This window comes from Tympanuchus pallidicinctus, unplaced genomic scaffold (assembly GCF_026119805.1).
Source record: "Tympanuchus pallidicinctus isolate F22 unplaced genomic scaffold, pur_lepc_1.0 scaffold3, whole genome shotgun sequence".
NCBI classification, from domain to species: domain Eukaryota; kingdom Metazoa; phylum Chordata; class Aves; order Galliformes; family Phasianidae; genus Tympanuchus; species Tympanuchus pallidicinctus.
In genome coordinates this window covers 96,343,372-96,361,428 of record NW_026294747.1, presented here as the reverse complement: position 1 = coordinate 96,361,428, position 18,057 = coordinate 96,343,372, and the positions used below count along the sequence as shown (strand labels likewise).

Genomic DNA, 18,057 nt, shown 5'->3' with positions numbered 1-18,057 from the left:
CTGCATGAAGGCAGCTGGAATACTATTTAATGACAAGGAACCCCTTCCAAATGGGAGGCTGGGGATATGAGACAAGTATTATAAACTGTGACGTAAAATGTCTCAGTGTCATTTGTACAACTAGAGCACAAGGCATATGTAACAGGTGCCTACTTGTGTACACCTGCTTTCCCAGACAATTCACAAGGTTTTAAGGTGTAATTCTCTGACAGGCATGCTATATTTTCACCTGCTGTATAGGAAAGAGCTTGCTACCCTACCACAGAGAAAAATATGTACTTCAACATAAGGGTTCAACTCATGAGATAACCGTACCCTGCAGAGGTGGTAATAACATTTTAATCTATGGGGAAATTACTGATGTGCAGCCCTGCCCACATCCACAGCTCCCCCATTTGTTTTGGGAAGGGATTTTGGCAGAGCTTCTGACATGGGATGGTTTTCAGCCTTCACAGGTAGGCAGAGAGAGTGGAATATCTGGTTGTCTCCTTGAAAATGGAAAACATGATCACTGCATAGATGCAGCTCCAGGACTTTTTTTTTTTTTTTTTTTTTTTTTTTTTTTTTTTTTTCCCAAGGAAATATAGAATCATAGAATTGTTTGAGTTGAAAAGGACACTTTAAGGTTATCTAGCAGTGAACAGGGACACCTACTGCTAGGCCATGTTGCTCAGAGCCCCATCCAGGCTCACTTTGAGCGTCTCCAGGCACAGGGCATCCACCACATCTCTGAGCAAAAAATGCCAGTGCCTCATGTTGTAAAGAATTCCTTCCTCATGTCCAATCTAAATCTTCCCTCTTTTAGTTTGAAAACATTTCCTTTTGTCCTGCCACATCAGATCCTGCTAAAGAGTCTGTCTCCTTACTCGTACCGTCCTCTGCATACTGAAAGGCCACTCTCAGGTCTTCTCCAAGCCTTCTCTTCTTCAGACTGAACTGCCCCAGCTCTCTCAGCTTGTCCTCAAAGGGGAAGTGTTCTATCCCTTGGATCATTTTTGTGGCCCTCCACTAGATGCCCTCTAACAGGTCCATGTCTCTCTTGTATCAAGTATTCCACATCTGGACCTAGTACTCCAGAAAGGCACTACAAGATAAATAGAAGAGAGGGAACAAGACTTCAGTGACTGAATCACAAAGCTCCAAAATCTGTGCAAGGGCATTAATCCAAAAGTAATATTTGTTTCTAATTTTAGTCTTTTTCTTTTTAATAGAATCTTTCTAATTTGCCATTTTGCTTGTACTGGTAAAATCTTGTGGTCTTATTTTTATTTTATTTTATTTTTTTGCTAAACAGGAGTCATCATTATTATTATCTTGCAGGGGATCAGATCTTTGTCATTTCCTTGGCATGACCATTACAGTGAAGCAATCAGTGGAAGACCACAGGCTACTCCAAGCTGTTACAGATTCATAATTATATAAAACCGTATTGATTCTCCATGCTTTTTTTTTTTTCCCAACACCTGAGCTGTATAGTCAGCATAGTCAGCCTAGAATATAATTGTTTAGCACTGAGTTTAAATTGAAAGTACTGTAGCTTGTTTTCAATACCGTTTGCCCTGAAGAAAAATTAATAGCAGGAAATATTCAATCAGATATCCCAGAATTTGAGTTCTGTGTCTGAAAATTCATTGTGTTTCAGTCTAGATGGGCACTTTTTTGCAAGATATTTTTAAAATAGAAGTTAGAGATTTTTTTTTTTCCCTTCTAGATATTCAATAAGCAGGACTTCCTTCTAAAGCATTTTATCCTATTCTTTCTCCAAGCATGCCCTGTGAGCTATCTGTGCAACCACATGTCATACAAAGGGAAGATAAGGTGATAGTGTTCTGAAACGTTCATAATAAAAGCAAAAGCCCCTAATTCCCTGAGAGTGGAGTTGGGAACTCTTTGCCTCTGTGAAATGTTAAAAGTTCAAATCTTTGACCAGCTCATTTTCTTGAAACTTATTCTCTTTCTGGTAAGCCTAGGCAGGCAGAGGCCTCAAAATCCTATCTTATGAGTTTGGGTTGTGTTCAAAATATGACCAAGTTTTGAGTAAACTCCCAAGGAAAGCCTCACAGTCAATCTCCTTAAGACTTGGTTAGCTGAGACCATCTCAGGAAGAAGAAATTAGCATTTTTGGGGCATTTTCCCCTAATTTACAGCTCTCCGGCTTTAAGTTGGTTATTGAAGGCCTACTCAGAAATGAGTCTACCTCTCTGTTTTTATCGTTGTAATTCATGGGATGTGGTTCACTGGCAATGTATGTTCTATTGCATCTGGAATTAGGGAAGTTCTTAGTGGACCGTTCTTTGAATGTTGTCTGTGGATTCATATGAGTACATCCTTCCCTGAGGATATACATAATCTTCTCCATTCCCATCAAGGAGAATGTGATTGCAGCAGAGTGCTGTGTGACAGATGTGGGTATTACAGACTGTCAGTGCTTTCTGAATGACTCAGGCATTAGTTTTCCCTCCTACCAAATACTAACAGAATATTCTGTGTGTCTCTGTGTTGTAAATTATCATCTTGTACCAATTCCCATTCATCCCTACAACGTATTTTATTCAGGCACCAATAATTGTGTGTTACAATGTATACAATTCTTCCTTCATTTCTTTGTCTGCTCATTTACTCCAGTCTTCCTTTACCTGCTGTTGTTGCAACTGCATGCTTCTATTGGTTTTCAAATGGAAGTCCAGATTGCATTTATCAAGTATGCCATCCAATCTTTCATTTACTGCCTTTTAATGCATTTCTGCATTCTGCATTTTTTTCCTATTAACTGCCTTGAACCTCTGTGCCTTTTTATTGTATGCTAATATAACAGTTCAAATCACACAGCTCATGGCTCACTTCTTCTCGTAGTCCATTCTTTTATTATTACAAATATTTGGAAAAATGGAGAAGCACTCTGGCTTGCAGTACATTTTACACTTATATGAACATACAGTCTGAAGGCTTTTTATTCCTAGAGGTTCCACTTTCTTGTAATTCATTTTGTGCTAAGTAAAATGAAAGGCTATCCATTTTACCTCTGACTTGGAAACCAACAAACAGAAGGGAGCTGAAAAATGAAAGCAAATCTCCGTAGAAGTTTAAATGGCTTTTTAATGGAAGAGAACAGTAAAAACAAATAGCTTTTTATATCCAAATGCAAATGGAGCAAGAGGAACCTAACGTGCATGTATCTTTTATACATTTAAAGTTACTCTGTTAAATATAAGTCCTGCTTTCTCCCCATCTTGTTGAGCAAGTTTGTGCCGATATAGCAGAGAAATGATTCATGATTATTCTTGTGTATAAAGGCAACTCTCCTATTGCTTTCAAAATCTCGTTTTGTGGGCTTACTCAGAGGCAGAGGCGCAAGATGCACAGTCTGGGAAGTGACACCCTCAACTTCTGCAGCGCACCTGCCCAAGTCCCATTCAGCATGTAACACAGCCTTGTGAATACTAAGCTCAGCTCAATCTCAACTTCTTAAATATTGCAGTATCCAGCTTTTAATTTCAGTCAACCAAATCTGACAGCAGTAGCTGAACACTGGATTCTGTCTTCCCTATGCTGCAGAAGGGCTGTGGAACTACTTTGCAAGTCCTGCTCAGTCCACAGTACAGACTAAATCTTAGTGTGTTTGTATCCAAGTTTCTTGCAATATGTGTGTACGCTGGCAGCAAATGCAAATCTATCAAGTGAATTCCCTAATCCGGTTTAGCCCCACTGCTTACAGGTCACTCTTTAGGAACAGTGTTATCACAAGGAGAAACAGGCCACTTGCCACAGATCCTGGCATCCCAACCATAGTACAGTTCATCCCTCAGGACATTCTGTATCCATCCAGCCATGGCCCTAAAGGAAATGTGGGGCAAGCCTCTTTCTAATTTCTAGTTTTTATTGTGGGTATGTTCATAGGCAAGGTAAAATGTATGGACTCCATCTCAAATTAAGACACACTTCAGACTCTCAGTATTGATCTTAGTCTAATACCATGCAGTTCCCCATATCTGAAGATTACCTAAAACAAGCAAAAGAAATCTTCTTTCACTGTGGGGCAGAGGACAGGGAACATGCTGTTTCTTTATGAAGAGGAAAAAAAGGGATGTGGCTCCTGGCTCCAGTTAGGTAATACAAGAACTGAGCATAAGGGTTACTACTACATGCTTTGAGAACAAAGCAGTGGGTAAGATCTGTTTGCAGATACAAGGGCTGCTCTGAAAGTAATGCCTCCTATTTTATTATGTTGGCCCACAGTGTCAGAGGCAGATGTTGGTGGTATGGCAGTGGAGGTTGAAACTTTCCACCAATATTCAATTACATTTCATTGCTGTGCAACAGATGGCAGCGGTGATGCAGTCAGACAAAATGATATCTTACACGGAAGTGTGGATGAAGCAAAGGTGTGTCACTGAATTACTCCATGCAGAAGAAATGACATCCATTAACATTCATTGATGTTTGCTGAATGTTTATGGAGACCAAACGGTGGATGTGAGCGCAGTGAGGCTTTGAGTGGTGCAACAGCAGTGACAGTGACATGAAAGACAACCCACGTTCTGGATGGCAATGCAGACTTTTATGAATGTGGCATGCAGGCTCTTGCTTATTACTGGCAAAAATGAATATGTATTAGTGGCAACTATGTTTAAAAACAGCATCTTATAGCTGAGAATTTTCTCTATCAAATAGTGTTTATATGCTCTCTGTATCTGCTGTATTTTCCAAGGAAATAAATAGGAGGCATTACTTTCGGATCAACCCATGTATATTGAAAAATTGTGAACAGTCTTGAGCGGAAAAGAAAGTAAACCATTTGTGGCAAATCACACTGTGGAGGAAAACTCAATGCAACTGCCTATGTGAGGTGCCAACCAAACCAAGAAATAGACAGGAAGGACAATCTGAAAAGAATGAGATGAACAATTTTATTTCCCAGTGGTTGCTGTTTCTGTTTCTGCTGCATAAGTGACTGTTTAACTCAGCAGTCTGATAGAATGAAATTCATTTCAGATGAGAGCATTTTTCTACATTCTGAGTTTGTATTTACATTTGTTAAGGTTAATAGACCTGACAACTTTTTCGTGTTCTCACTATGGAGCAGTCACTGACAAACTGAAGGAGAGTCAGTAAAGTGAGCCAAGCCAAGCAGAAGGGTGACAACTGCTCCTTAGCAGCCTCCCATGACATGAAGCAGAAGCGTAGCCACCCCAAGGATGTATCACTATGCAGGATCCTCTTGCATCCCTTCAGGGAAACTTGCATCTTCTGCTCGCTTTTCTTCTATGAATTACCTGTATACCAGTGCACTCAGAAGGGGGAATAAATAGGAACAACCACAGATTTGTGTGTGTGGTCGTAGGGCCATGGTCTCGTTGCAATCACAGAGGCATAGTGGGACAGCTCATATGACTGAAATGAATGGCTGTGTACTTTCCAGGAAAGACAAGTTAGCAAGGCAAGGTTGTGGAGTTGCTGTTTATGTGAGAGAACAACTGGAATGTATTAACCTCTGCCTAGGAATGAATAATGAATGATTGGATTCAATGAATGAGTGGATGAATGAGAAATTTAATACTATCTCTCATAATATCTTTGCAGCTAAGCCTGAGAAGTATGGGCTAGATGAGTGGACAGCGAGGTGGATTGAGAATTAGCAGACTGACACAATACAGAGTTGTAGTCGGTGACGCAGTGCCTAGTTGGAAGCCTGTAGCTAGCGGTGTTCCCTAGGGGACAGTACTGAATCTAGTTTTGTTCAACATCTTCATCAGTAACTTGGATGAGGGGATAGAATGCACCATCAGCAAATTTGTTGGTGGTACAGAGCTGGGAGGAATGGTTGACACACCAGAAGGCTGTGCTGCTATTCAGTGAGACATGAACAGGCTGGAGAGTTGGGCAAAAAGCAATCTGATGGGGTTCAGCAAGAGCAAGTGTAGATTCCTACACCTAGAAGGAAATAACTACGTGCCTCAGTATTGCTTACAGCTTGATCTGCTGGAAAAGAACTCTGTCAAGAATGACCTGGGTGTCCTGGTGGACAACAGGTTGGCCATGAGGCAGCAATGTGCTCATGACCAAGAACGCCAATGGCATCCTGGGATGCATTAAAAAGAGTGACCAGCAGGTTGAGAGAGGTTCTCTTCTCCTTCAACTCTGCCTCAAGGCCACATCTGGCATAGAATATCCAGTTCTGGGCTTCCTCAGTTCAAGGAAGACAGAATTTCTAAAGAGAGTCCAGTGGAGGGCCACAGAGATGATGAGGGCCTGGAGCTTCTCTTTTAATGAGGAAAGGCTGAGTGATCTTGGGCTGTTCAGCCTAGAGAAGAGAAGGATGAGAGGGGATCATACCAATAATCTTAAATATTTAAAGGGCAAGAGTCAAGTGGATGGGGCCAAACTTTTCAGCAGTGCCCAGTGACAGAACAAGGGGCAGTAAGCACAGTGGAATATATAAAGTTCCATACGTACATGAAAAAAAACAACCTCCTTGTGAGGGTGACAAAGCACTGGAACAGGCTGCCCAGTGATGTTATGAAGTCTCTTTGGAGACACTGAAATCCCTACTAAGCAATTTCCTTGTAACCTACTGTAGGTAGGTATCTTCTTTAGCATGGGGTTGGACTTGCTGATATCCAAAGGTTCTTTCCAATCTCTATGATTTTGTAATGGAAACAACATTCTACAGAGAAAGGAAAATCACAGAGCTCTTACACATTCCTTCCTAGTTGCAGAACTTAGTCCCTGTTGGTGTAAATTAGCGCAGTGCTCCTGACCTCACCACAGCAAAGCTAATTTGTGCCATCTACAGTTCTCACTGTTTATTTTTGTTGTCTGTCATTCCCATGTTATACAGAAGTGCTGTTGGAGCCTCAGTCACCTCTGAATCTACTTTGTTATTTTGGAGTCTCTGTCAGCACTTTTCTTTTAAAGTGTTGCTGGTTTTATATCTCCTATGCTTGTACTGCAGATTCCCATCTTTAAGTACTTTACCTTCAAAACTCCATCTGCAAAAATCTATTTTGATAGAGTGTTGCTGAGGTGAGGTCAAGTAACAGATATCTTTGGCTACTTCTAAGGTTGCCTTTAGAAAATAAAAGAATACATTAACCCAGTAAATGTATCCAGGAGAGGATTAAATTTAATTTTAAGGGTAATATAGATTCTGGGGTAATATGACTGTGTTCTTCTCATTGGCATCAGGGCTCTTAGGATATGTGAGTCTGAGACACTTTTCTTTCTTGCCCTTTCTAGACTCCACAGAGGACCACAGAGACAGACTTTAAAGAGGGAAGCAGGCAAATATGTCCTAGGAAGTAAGCTCACCTGAGCTGAACTGCAGTAACGGGCCAAATGACTGCTCCTTACCAAAGATAGATGTGAACAAAAATGCATTAGCTAATTTGAGGGATTTAGGGTAAAATATTTCATTTCCATCTTGAATAATATAAATAAGGTGGGTAGTTACTGTGCCTAAGCTGCCCCTGTGTGAGCAAAATCTAATGATAGTTATCTCTCCCAGACTTCAGTACGAGGAGGCAGGAACAAGCAGGAGGTTGGTGAAAGTTTGGTCTGTTGTGCAGACTAAATTTTCAGAGAATAATCCCCAAAGTTTGCAAACTGTTTTATTAGATAATTTTATTCTTTAGTGCTCCTGCTTTCAGTGATGTCTGTTTCTGTCACTGCAGCAATCACCTGTGGCAAGATCTTTCATCACAGTGCTTTGGCAGAGGCCTCCAACGAATCCCTCCCAAAAGTGGATGGGAGTTAAAGCATTGTGAAGTAGTGAAGAGGGTAAGTCAGCCTTCATTAGCACATTGTATTAGCTTGTGTGACAGATGATTCTATTCTTTCCATGGCAGTCCCAGCAACAAAAGCTCCATGTGACTACGTGTTAATCGCAGTGGTTTATTTGCAAACCAGCCTTCCACTCCTCACGCCTACATCATTTCTCCATCTCCAATTGCACTTAATATATCTATCCTCTATATCCCCTGATGCTTCGGAAGCCTAAGAGCAGAAATACAGTCATACACCTTTGCAATCTATCGTTGTAATCTTGTTTGCCATGTAATTTTTATTCATCAGGAAGTTCTAGTGCACATCCTCTGCTTGAAGTTTTAATTTAGTTCTTAGTGAGACAAATCTCATATGGTGACTAATGTAGGAAGTGAGATTGGATAAAAGTCAAATAAGGTCTCAAAGGTTTGGCCTTGAGTGATGATGCTAAATATAAGTGCAGATAGGAAAGGTAGATGTGGAGGGAAAAGTTCTGGCTTGCAGATAGATTTTCTTCAGGGATAAATAAATTCAGAACATTTTTAGATATAGCTGAATAGAGTATAATGCTGTATTTGTCCTCAGTTTTTATCACAACTGAGAAGTGAAAAATTGCCTCATCTGTAAGGGCTCTGAATATAATGAGCAAGAATGAGCTTCTCTTTGTCAGTCCTAATAGCTTTGCCTCTGAATGGACTGCAGGACTGGGGGAAATGTCGCTTGTTCCAGCAGTTACAAAGTAGCACTAGTTAACCACAAGTTTATTCCCACAACTCAGCTAGTTAGTCAGAAATAGACAACTCGATATAGACAATGGTATGCTGTGGAGCATCAGTCACAGAAATATGTGCAGCTATACATGTACTTAAAGAGCTGCAATGTAAATCCATTTGAGAGAACAAGAAGGTAAAAAAAAAAAAAAAGACAGGTAGCCTACAAATACAGCTGTTTGTTTGGCTGTTGTATTCCATCTTTTTAAATATACGAATTAAGGCTTCAATTGAACTAAATTTTGCATGAAGTAACACTAAATTTTCTTGACATATCTGCACTAATATATTAATACATACATATAAAATGAATAAAATATTATTATATATTCTAAATATTATTATATATTCTAATATTATATACCATACTCACTGAGAGGCGAGATTTCAGTTTACAAGTTCATCCTGAGCAGAACAGAAGACGCTGAGTCCCAAACCCTCAGGTTTATTTAGCCTCTAAACTTGCATAGCAGCAGTACATGTTCTTACACACCACTAGATGGTGACTTCTGTAATGAGTTGTTGACTTTCATCCTACAATATATTTCTCTTGTTATCAGAATGGAGCAGAAGCATGATTTTACTACCTGTATTTTTTATAATTCCCCTCTAAATATATTGCTATAATCATTCTGACAGTTGGAAGAATCTGGTGGATAGCTATGGAAAGAAAGAAGGTGAATCATCCCTGTCAATTGTCTTTATCATCTCTGTGCAATTCAAAAATATGTATGTTTATTAACACAGACTGTATGATGCCACATACAAATGATCAGGCCACAATTCATTTGCCTGAGACAGAAAAAAAAAAAAAAAAAAAAAAAAAATAAAAAAAAATTAAAAATCTAATATCTTCATTCAATTATGAATGCTACATGCATAATCTTTAATTAGAAAAGGGTAAGCCTTCTTGCATCAGGCAAAATGTCTTCCTCAGCATGTGCTGTTTCCACTCAGAGCATGTTAGCTATCTGCTATTTAAAAGGCTACTTCAAAATCCTGCTTGGCACCTTTCCCTACATGGTTGCAATAGCAAGATCAAACAAAAGCAATTTGTTTGTCAGCTGAGGCTTACTCTTCAGTTGGACAGGAATCAGTCTTATCAACAGGCTGTACCAAAGAGCTGTTTGCCACTTCCCTCTAGTGACACTTGTTGCTATTAATACCCTTCACCTGACATAAAGGGAAAATTCATTGATGACTATACTCTGAATAACAAAAATAATATTTCTTTCTGTCCTCTTAATGCATTATTCAGATTGGAAGCCACTTATACCTGAGTTTGACTCTTTTGTACATCACGCTTTGCATTTCTGCAAAACTTTCTAGAGCTCTGGGGATCTCTCTGGTTGTTTAACACAGGCTGCCAATCTTTATCTTAACAACACCACAACTAATAATAATGAATTCATTTAAGTTGCTCCTTATTTAGCAGACTGTAGCATATGATATGATTTTCAAAAGCATCTGAAGAATGAAATGCTCTTAAATATTCTTAAATTCCTGATAATCAGACTGATTCAAAGAAGTTTAGAGCTTGTAATCACAAATCACTTTTGGTCTATGCAACTGATTCCCTTTCTGTAAGCATTCAGTGAATATTTTGCAATGGATGCTTCTATTATAGCTTGAGAATTTGTAGCCCAGGATTGTGAAGAGGTATCCCATTGCTTTACTTGTACTATGATGGCACCATTACAGAATGCCTGCTCTCTCCACCAAATCAAATTTTCTTTTCTCATCAAGTAAACTTTAGCCTACAAACTGGAATTTGTTTTCTAGGAGCATTAACACAAGCTAATTTGTCTTGTACAGGTGTTTATGGGAAACCAAATCAGGGCTTTACTGGATCAAAATGTGTCTGAAGAGCCACCAAGGTATCTGAGAATTTGTCTCCAGGTCTTTACCTACCTCTGCAGTTGATCCATCTATTAAAAAACAGATTTGAACATGGCTGGACTCCAGGCATTTTCTGGTACAGTGTTTATTAATGTCTTTCCAAGATGAAACATTTCTGAAACAAGATTAGCATCAGTATTTACAAGCAAAGGGCTAGCTCTAGAAATAGCTCAATCAAAAGATGTCAGAGAAGGCAACTATTCATGGGAAATTATTTGCAAAGGATACGTTCTTCCTTCCTTAGTTATGCTTAGAGTTTTCTTCCCAGCATCAAATTGACTCTCTAGTTATAAGTTTAAATGAGGAAAATACATATTTACCTTATAGAACAGAGCTCTCTATCTTCTGCTTCCTTTCTGCCTGCAAAGCTGCCTATTGATTTCTTGACTTGTGTATTTCTCATCTATTGACTAATGACAAAGCCTTAGCTGTGTCAATGCTGTCAAAGCAGTGTGTGTTTATGCCACACTGAAGTAGAGATAAGAGGAATTATACTTTTTTTTTTTTTTTTTTTTTAATTGAAATAATCTCTGTCTATGTCTTGCTAGGAAGAGGTTGCTCTTGAAATCAGCTATTTGGGGTCAAGGGGGATGGGAAGAGTTGTCCTGCAAGATCAGGATGCTTGGAGATGCACAGGAGTTAGGCTTAGACCTTACATACTGCATTAGCCAAGGACTAGTGATGTCCAAAATATGAGTAGAATTTTTATTCTAGCCCTCCATTCTTGCAAAGTGTGTTTTTAGGGAGATTCAGCTGTCCTTTATTTTCTATTCTGAGGATACAATTAACATATTGGGCTTTTGGATGAGTTTTGTAAACGCAATACAATTGATTTGCAGTGCCCTGCTGTGAGACCAGTGACATCGTAACCTGAGCCCATTACGTGACCAAAACAGGCTTCAGGCAGAGCGTGTGTCCTCTGAAGCAAGCTACCAAGATAAAAAAAATACCAAACAAATAAGTAAAACAAAACAAAAACAACAAATCTCAAGCACAAGCCGAAAACAAGAAAACAACTGCATAGACAAAAAATGAAAAGAAAATGGTGGTTATTCATTGTGTGGTTTTTAACAAGAGGTTTGACTAGACCCTAATAATCTCATTTCATCAAAACTTATCAAACAAATGTTGAACCCTGTGACAAAAAAAAAAAAAAAAAAAAAAAAAAAAAAAAATCAATATTTTCGAGGGCTATAATCTAATCAAGAAAATGTTCTAAATCTGACTTGCTTTTACCAGCTGGTAGTTTTTAAAGAAAGATATTCTGTGGTAAACTATACATGTGAATGCCTTTTAAATAACTTTCAGCTGAATAGTTAACTCTTGTAGAAAATGTGCGCAGCCTAACTAGAGGTCATGTGATTTTCTGTTTTCCTGTTGCATAAAATATCTGGAAAAAAACCAATGTGATACATTGCTCCTACTAATGCTGTACCCTGTCCCTTCGTTTAATTACTGCAATTAATCTTAATCTGTCTTTGTTTGGCAACAGCTAGGTCAGGAATGCTTATCTGAATGCTTATAATAGAGATGGCTGTTTTGATCGCTAAGCTCACCATCTTTACTTTGTCAGATAAAAATATCCAGCATTTTATTGCAATCTAAATGGGTGCTTTATGGTTCTGCAGATTACAATTGTGTATTACTAAGGGAGAGGCAAAAATATTTGCTACAAAGGAATATTTTTGTAAACAGTGTAAAAATGAAATTCAGTGTCCAGAACATTTAGCACTGTTTTGTTTGTAAAAATATCACAGCTGCGTTTCACATTGTATGAAGCACTCACATAAGCGTTTAATTCACTTATATATCAAGCTACATAAAAGACAATGCAGTAATTAGGTCTGAAACAGATAGAAGGTCTACTTTAGATAATGCACTGTCACTAAAATAGCATATGCTGGCTTCCTTCAATTCTGTATGTTTAATCTGTAAAGCTGTAGTTTTGATGAGATGACAGTTACTGAAAATAATAGAATAGACAAGATGTACACAAACTTTTCTGAAACAGAAGCTCTTCAGTTTGCCTTACTGCATTTTTATAGGCATTGCAGCATGTCCACTGTCCATAGAGATCCACATAGAATTTATTGATTGTAATTCTAGGAAAACACAATGAAGGAGTAGCATTTTTCCTGAAACAAGTTTCAATTTTTTTGTGGACAGTCAATGAGTGGAACTGTACCTCCCATAGGCTGATGGACCCCTCCACTTTTCTGGTCTCTTCTAGGTAAAGATCAATCAAGTGGGTAATCCAGCCAGTGTGCCCCTACTGTTGATCATATGAAGAGCAAGACTGTGCATGCATGCAGAGGACTGGGTGCTCTGTCTGGATAGTCACACCTCCAAAAATAAGACTTTTTGAGTAGGCATTCAGCATCTTTGTAAGCAAAGAAGGTTCTTTGGCTTCCACTCCAATGCTTTTTGTTCTTAGAGCCCAATTAAGCCAAGTTCTCTAACGTTTCTGCTAGGTAAGTTCACAATGCAAAGAACAGCTGGTCTCACGACTGGTATAGCAGGCCAAAACCAAGTCAGAGCTTCACCCGGAAGAAAACTGGAACATAATAAAGCACTCTGCAGCACAGGTACTGCCTGATATTTCATGGCCAGATCTCCCACATGGACAGATAAACACAGCTTCTGCAGATTTCGTTAACAACCTTGTTAAGAAAATACCAGGTGGTAGTGACAAAGGCACCAGCTATTGCAAGCGCTGCAGAGTAAAGTGGGTCATGATACATTTACCATTTCTGCCGTTACACTTATTCTAGGTTTATTGGAACACAGGGAGTTCTTAGACCCTGGGGTATGGACAATTTTCCTTGCAGAGTAACTGCTTGCCTGACCTCTATTCCAAAATTAAATTAATTAGTAAGTAACCTTCTGGATCTTTTGACCTTCTGTATGTCTATTGTACTGATGACCAGTAGTGCCTGCACATTTCTACGTGCTTTTTAATATTCACGAGTTAGGCTAATTAGGCCCATACAAAGCAACTAAAATCATGACTAGTATTAGGAAAACTGAAATGGATGCAGGGATTTGCTTGGAAAACACATTAATGCCTGCAAAATCTATGTGCTGAGGTCTTCTAGTGAGGGATTTTGCATTGAATAGGTCAGCCAGATAGGGGTGAAGAAATCCCTCTCCATAGTTATATCCTAGCCCTCTTAGCAGCAATCTCTTTACTTCGGGAGTGCAGTCATCTAGCTCAGACCATCACTCAGTCTCAGTATGAATGAGAGCAGATTAGAAAAGTGGCTGTAGCTGTAATACTCCTCAATTTCATCAGCACAGAGTCACCCAGCTGTGTCTGGGCAGCCATTGCTTGCTCTCTGAAGGTCTAGTTCAGCACCAAGAGTACGTATTTATGTTTCATCAAATAAACCTCAGTCTGTGGTTGCAAGATATCCTCCATGGGGAAGCAAGCTGAAATCATTCATATGTGCATAAAATAACTCTGTGAGTGATTAGTTCAAATCAAAGCATTTTGAAAGTGAGGCGCAGTGGTTTTGTTCACTTGAGGAAACATTCAGTATCTACATATTATTACGAACAAACCTCAGCAGATTGTAATTACTATTTTCCTCTCTTATTGCTGTGGCAATCAGGAACAGTGCAGACAGAGAAATTGTCTGTGGCCCAGAGAGCTGACAAGCCCAGCATAAGACAAGAAATAGCAGATGAATGTGATGGATGTGTCAAAGTTCTTTCAGCACCAAAACTAATCACAGAATCACAGAATGGCCAAGGTTGGAAGGGACTTCAAGGATCATGAATCTCCAACCCCCCTGCCACATGCGGAGCCACCAACCTCCACGTTAAATGCTAAACCAGGCTGCCCAGGGCCCCATCCAACCTGGCCTTGAACACCTCCAAGGACGGGGCATCCACAACCTCTCTGGGCAGCCTGTTCCAGCACCTCACCAACTCTCTGGGTAAAGAACTTCCCCCTGATGTTCGACCTAAATCTCCCCTCCCTCAACTTAAAACCATTTCCCCTCGTTCTACACGTATCAACCCTTTCAAAGAGTTGATTCCCCTCCCCTCTGTAGGCTCCCTTTAGGTACTGAAAGGCTGTAATGAGGTCACCCCGCAGCCTTCTTTTCTCCAGGCTGAACAAGCCCAGCTCCCTCAGCCTGTCCTCATAGGGGAGGTGCTCCAGTCCCCTGACATCCTAGTGGCCCTCCTCTGGACCCTTTCCAACAGCTCCCTGTCTTTTTTGTACTGCAGGCTCCACACTTGGACCCAGTATTCCAGATGCGGCCTCACAAGAGCAGAGTAGAGGGGGACAATCACCTCCCTGTCCCTGCTGGTCACCCCTCTTTTGATGGACCCCAGGATACCATTTGCCCTCCGAGCCACAAGAGCACACTGTTGGCTCATATTAAGTTTTTCATCTATCAGGACCCCCAGGTCCTTCTCCACAGGGCTGCTTTCAAGGACCACTCCATCCAGCCTGTATGGATGCCTGGGATTCCTCCAGCCCAAGTGCAAAACTTTGCACTTTGCCGTGTTGAACCTCATCAGGTTCACTCGGGCCCACCTTTCTAGCCTCTCGAGGTCCCTCTGAATAGCATCCCTTCCTTCAACCATGTCTAATGACTAAATGCTTCTTAGTTTGTCTTTGTTTGTTTTAATAACACAAAAAAAACTCTCAGTTTGGTTTGAACACGATACTGTATCTGGCCTCAAACTGGTGCCTTGTTATGGATACTTAGAAAAGATGCAAAGGAAATGAAGAGCAAAGTTTATCACAGTGCTGCAACAGATCCCTGTGTTGACATTTCTGACCACTGCTCTGACCATCTGCTCACAAATAAGCATCTCCCTGGCTGGCATCTGATTCCTTCTTTTCCACAACTTTTAATTTGGAGGCTCTCAGTTTCTTGGTGTGATATTGAAGTAGAAACCAGCTGCAGGATCCAAAGACCCAACAAGGGCTTTTGTTGAAGCTATTGCTTCCTGGGAACAAAACAGCAAAAGCAGGCTGTGAAACCATGCAAGGCATAGGGATTTGTGCTATATATTTGTGTTATAGGTTAGGCCAATAGTGCTGTTAATCAGAATTATGAAATGAGTAGAAATTAGATATCCATCTATGGTTATAGAATCATAGAATCATCTGAGTTGAAAGAGACTCTTAAAGGTTACCTAGGACTGCTCCTCTGCAATGAACAGGGGTCACCTACAGGTAAATCAGTTTGCTCAGAGACCCATCCAGCCTGACCTTGAGCATCTCTGGGGATGAGGTCTTTCACTAGCAACATTGCCCTTATCATAAAAAGCTTCTTCCTTATGTCCAATCTAAATTTCACCTCTGTTAATTTGAAACCATTTCTCTTTTGTCCTGTAACAATAGACCTTGCTAAAGAGTCTGTCCCCTTTCTTACAGCACCCCTCTAGATACTAGAAGGTTGCTAATCTTCTCTATTACTGCTCTTTTTCTTTATCTCTCAATTGTGCTACTAACTACAGGCAGTATGTTCATTTAGCACACCATAGAGACATGTCCCTTTGTTCAGTTTACAAATTCTTTACAAAGAATGTGTTTGTTTTTGGATTTCTTAAACAGCTCATTTTTTCAGGAGCACATTTGAGTTCTGGTTTGTTTGCCAGCAGTTTGCAATAAGCCAAGAAAGAGCAACAACATATAATCAAATCCATTGTGACTACGTTAAGATTACAGTAGAGGAAGAAAATTAAACAAAATATTGCACGAGTCCAGCTAAGAACAATGAAGATATCTGAACAATGTCATAAACACTTATTACTACTTACATAAGGACTACTTGTCTGCTTACTCTCAAGCTTGAGACTGACTTCCATTTTAAGGCTGCCCTCAGATAAGGTCATCCTCTGTTAATATGAAATCATATCAAATATAAACTTGTTTGTTTCTCAGCAGCTCTCAGCAGAACTGAAACCATTTCTAATGTGGCCAAACTCTTCCTTCTGTCCTGACAATGGACAAATATCAGAACGAAAAATGCAAGTGAGATGATAAAACTGTAGAAGAATCTATCAACCTTGGAAAAAGCAGGTATTTCTTTTTAAAATAAGAGTTAATATGGATAAATTTATAATTTAAAGTCATTACTGTAAACATACATAATGGAGAACTAGCATTTAAAAAACATTCACAAAGAGACAGAGTAGAAAAAGAATACAGCTTTCTTCTTGATGTAGGGAGGGAACAGGCAGAAAAAGCTAATGTACTGCATGTGAATGGTCTTGTGCAAGGAATGCTTTAAAATTTTGTCTTTTGCTGCCAGCATCTTTTGATGAAATTTTTTTCTAGTGCACTTCAGATTATTGGGCCATAAAGCTAATTGGACTTTGTTCAACTAGCTACTGTGCCATTAGGACCAGCCATTTTCCCCAGGTTTAATTTGTCAATTTATCCAGAAAAGAATTATTCACAGTGTTCTTAGAAGAAAGGATTATATTTCAGTACTTCTCCAGAGAAGACAGCTGAGGCAGAAAGAGGAGAGAGACAAGAGAATATATGGCATGCTGTGCAAATGATATGGTTGTCCTTTCTTCTCTGTGTAATTCAGTTCTCGCCAGATTTCAGCAAGCAGGCAGACAGGCTATACTGTTTGCCTTTCAGAGCTGATGGTTTAGAAATGTCATCTATCACTCTGCCACAGCTCCAAACATGGCAAATGACTCCCCCAGAGCATGCAGCTCTGAATAGCTGGAAATCATTACTTTCTACCCAGAATCTCCCTCTGCTCATTTAGCCTTTTTAGGTTAAAGAAAACTAGCTAGCACCATAGCACTAAAACAATACCTACCTGATGGAGATATGGGTAGATTAAACTTATTGAGGCTTATTGGACCAAAGCTGGTGCAAGTATTTCTGAATTTGTCCCACAGTCATACCAGGGGCATTTCTGCCCAAGATTTCTGCTCTCACACATCCATTCAGTAAAAATTAATCGGAGGGCAGTTCTTACTCTTCCTAGGCACAGCCCTCTTGATCACAGCCAGCACTGACACTGCCTTCTGGTAGTAATCTCAGTGCCTTTGAAAATTAAATCATATGGAGGGCTGCTGGGTTTGAAACAGTTTCCAAGGTGTAGAGCTTCAGCTCTTCCATTCAGAGTTCTGCCTGGCCAGTGGAACTTGCAGTCTGCACAAGCTCAGTATGCTGAGGACATTGGCAGCAGCCAGATCTATCATTGTATATTCCAGACTTGTGGGAGCACTGGGTAGCTAGTGCCTGGTAGAGAGTCTGGTAGATTGCCCCCAGAGAGACCCAGCATTGCAGGCTGTAGAAGAACATAGATGAGGTAAAAAGATCTTATGACTAATGGAAAGTGGAGGGTATGGGGCTTCTACTCATGCACCAACACATACTGCTGTGCTCTTTGAGTCCTTCACACTCAGATATATTTGGTGTTCCTGAGAGTGTATAAATTTTATTAAAAGTATTGAGATAAAGCCTGCCACGTGGAATCAGACTGCTGAGACATCTGTACCAGTATCCAGCTGGCCTGGAAAAAAGGCTTACAAAACCCAGTAAAAGGCATGGAAGGGAAAAATAATCCTTCCTAGCTGCTCTCTCATAGGGATTGTGTTATAGTTGAAGCTTGGCTGCTATTAGAGACTATTCACAATT

At 39.9% G+C, this 18,057-nt stretch overlaps 1 long non-coding RNA gene across 1 annotated transcript in view; it reads left to right on the top strand.

The window, feature by feature from the left end:
- The window catches only part of LOC128085190 (uncharacterized), a 31,999-nt gene extending 15,532 nt beyond the window's left edge, over window positions 1–16,467 (top strand). Inside the window, exons 7-8 of the long non-coding RNA XR_008208827.1 lie at window positions 7,671–7,776; window positions 16,339–16,467. This is a non-coding gene — a long non-coding RNA (uncharacterized LOC128085190). The remainder of the gene's footprint in view (window positions 1–7,670; window positions 7,777–16,338) is intronic.
- Window positions 16,468–18,057: the final 1,590 nt, after the last annotated feature.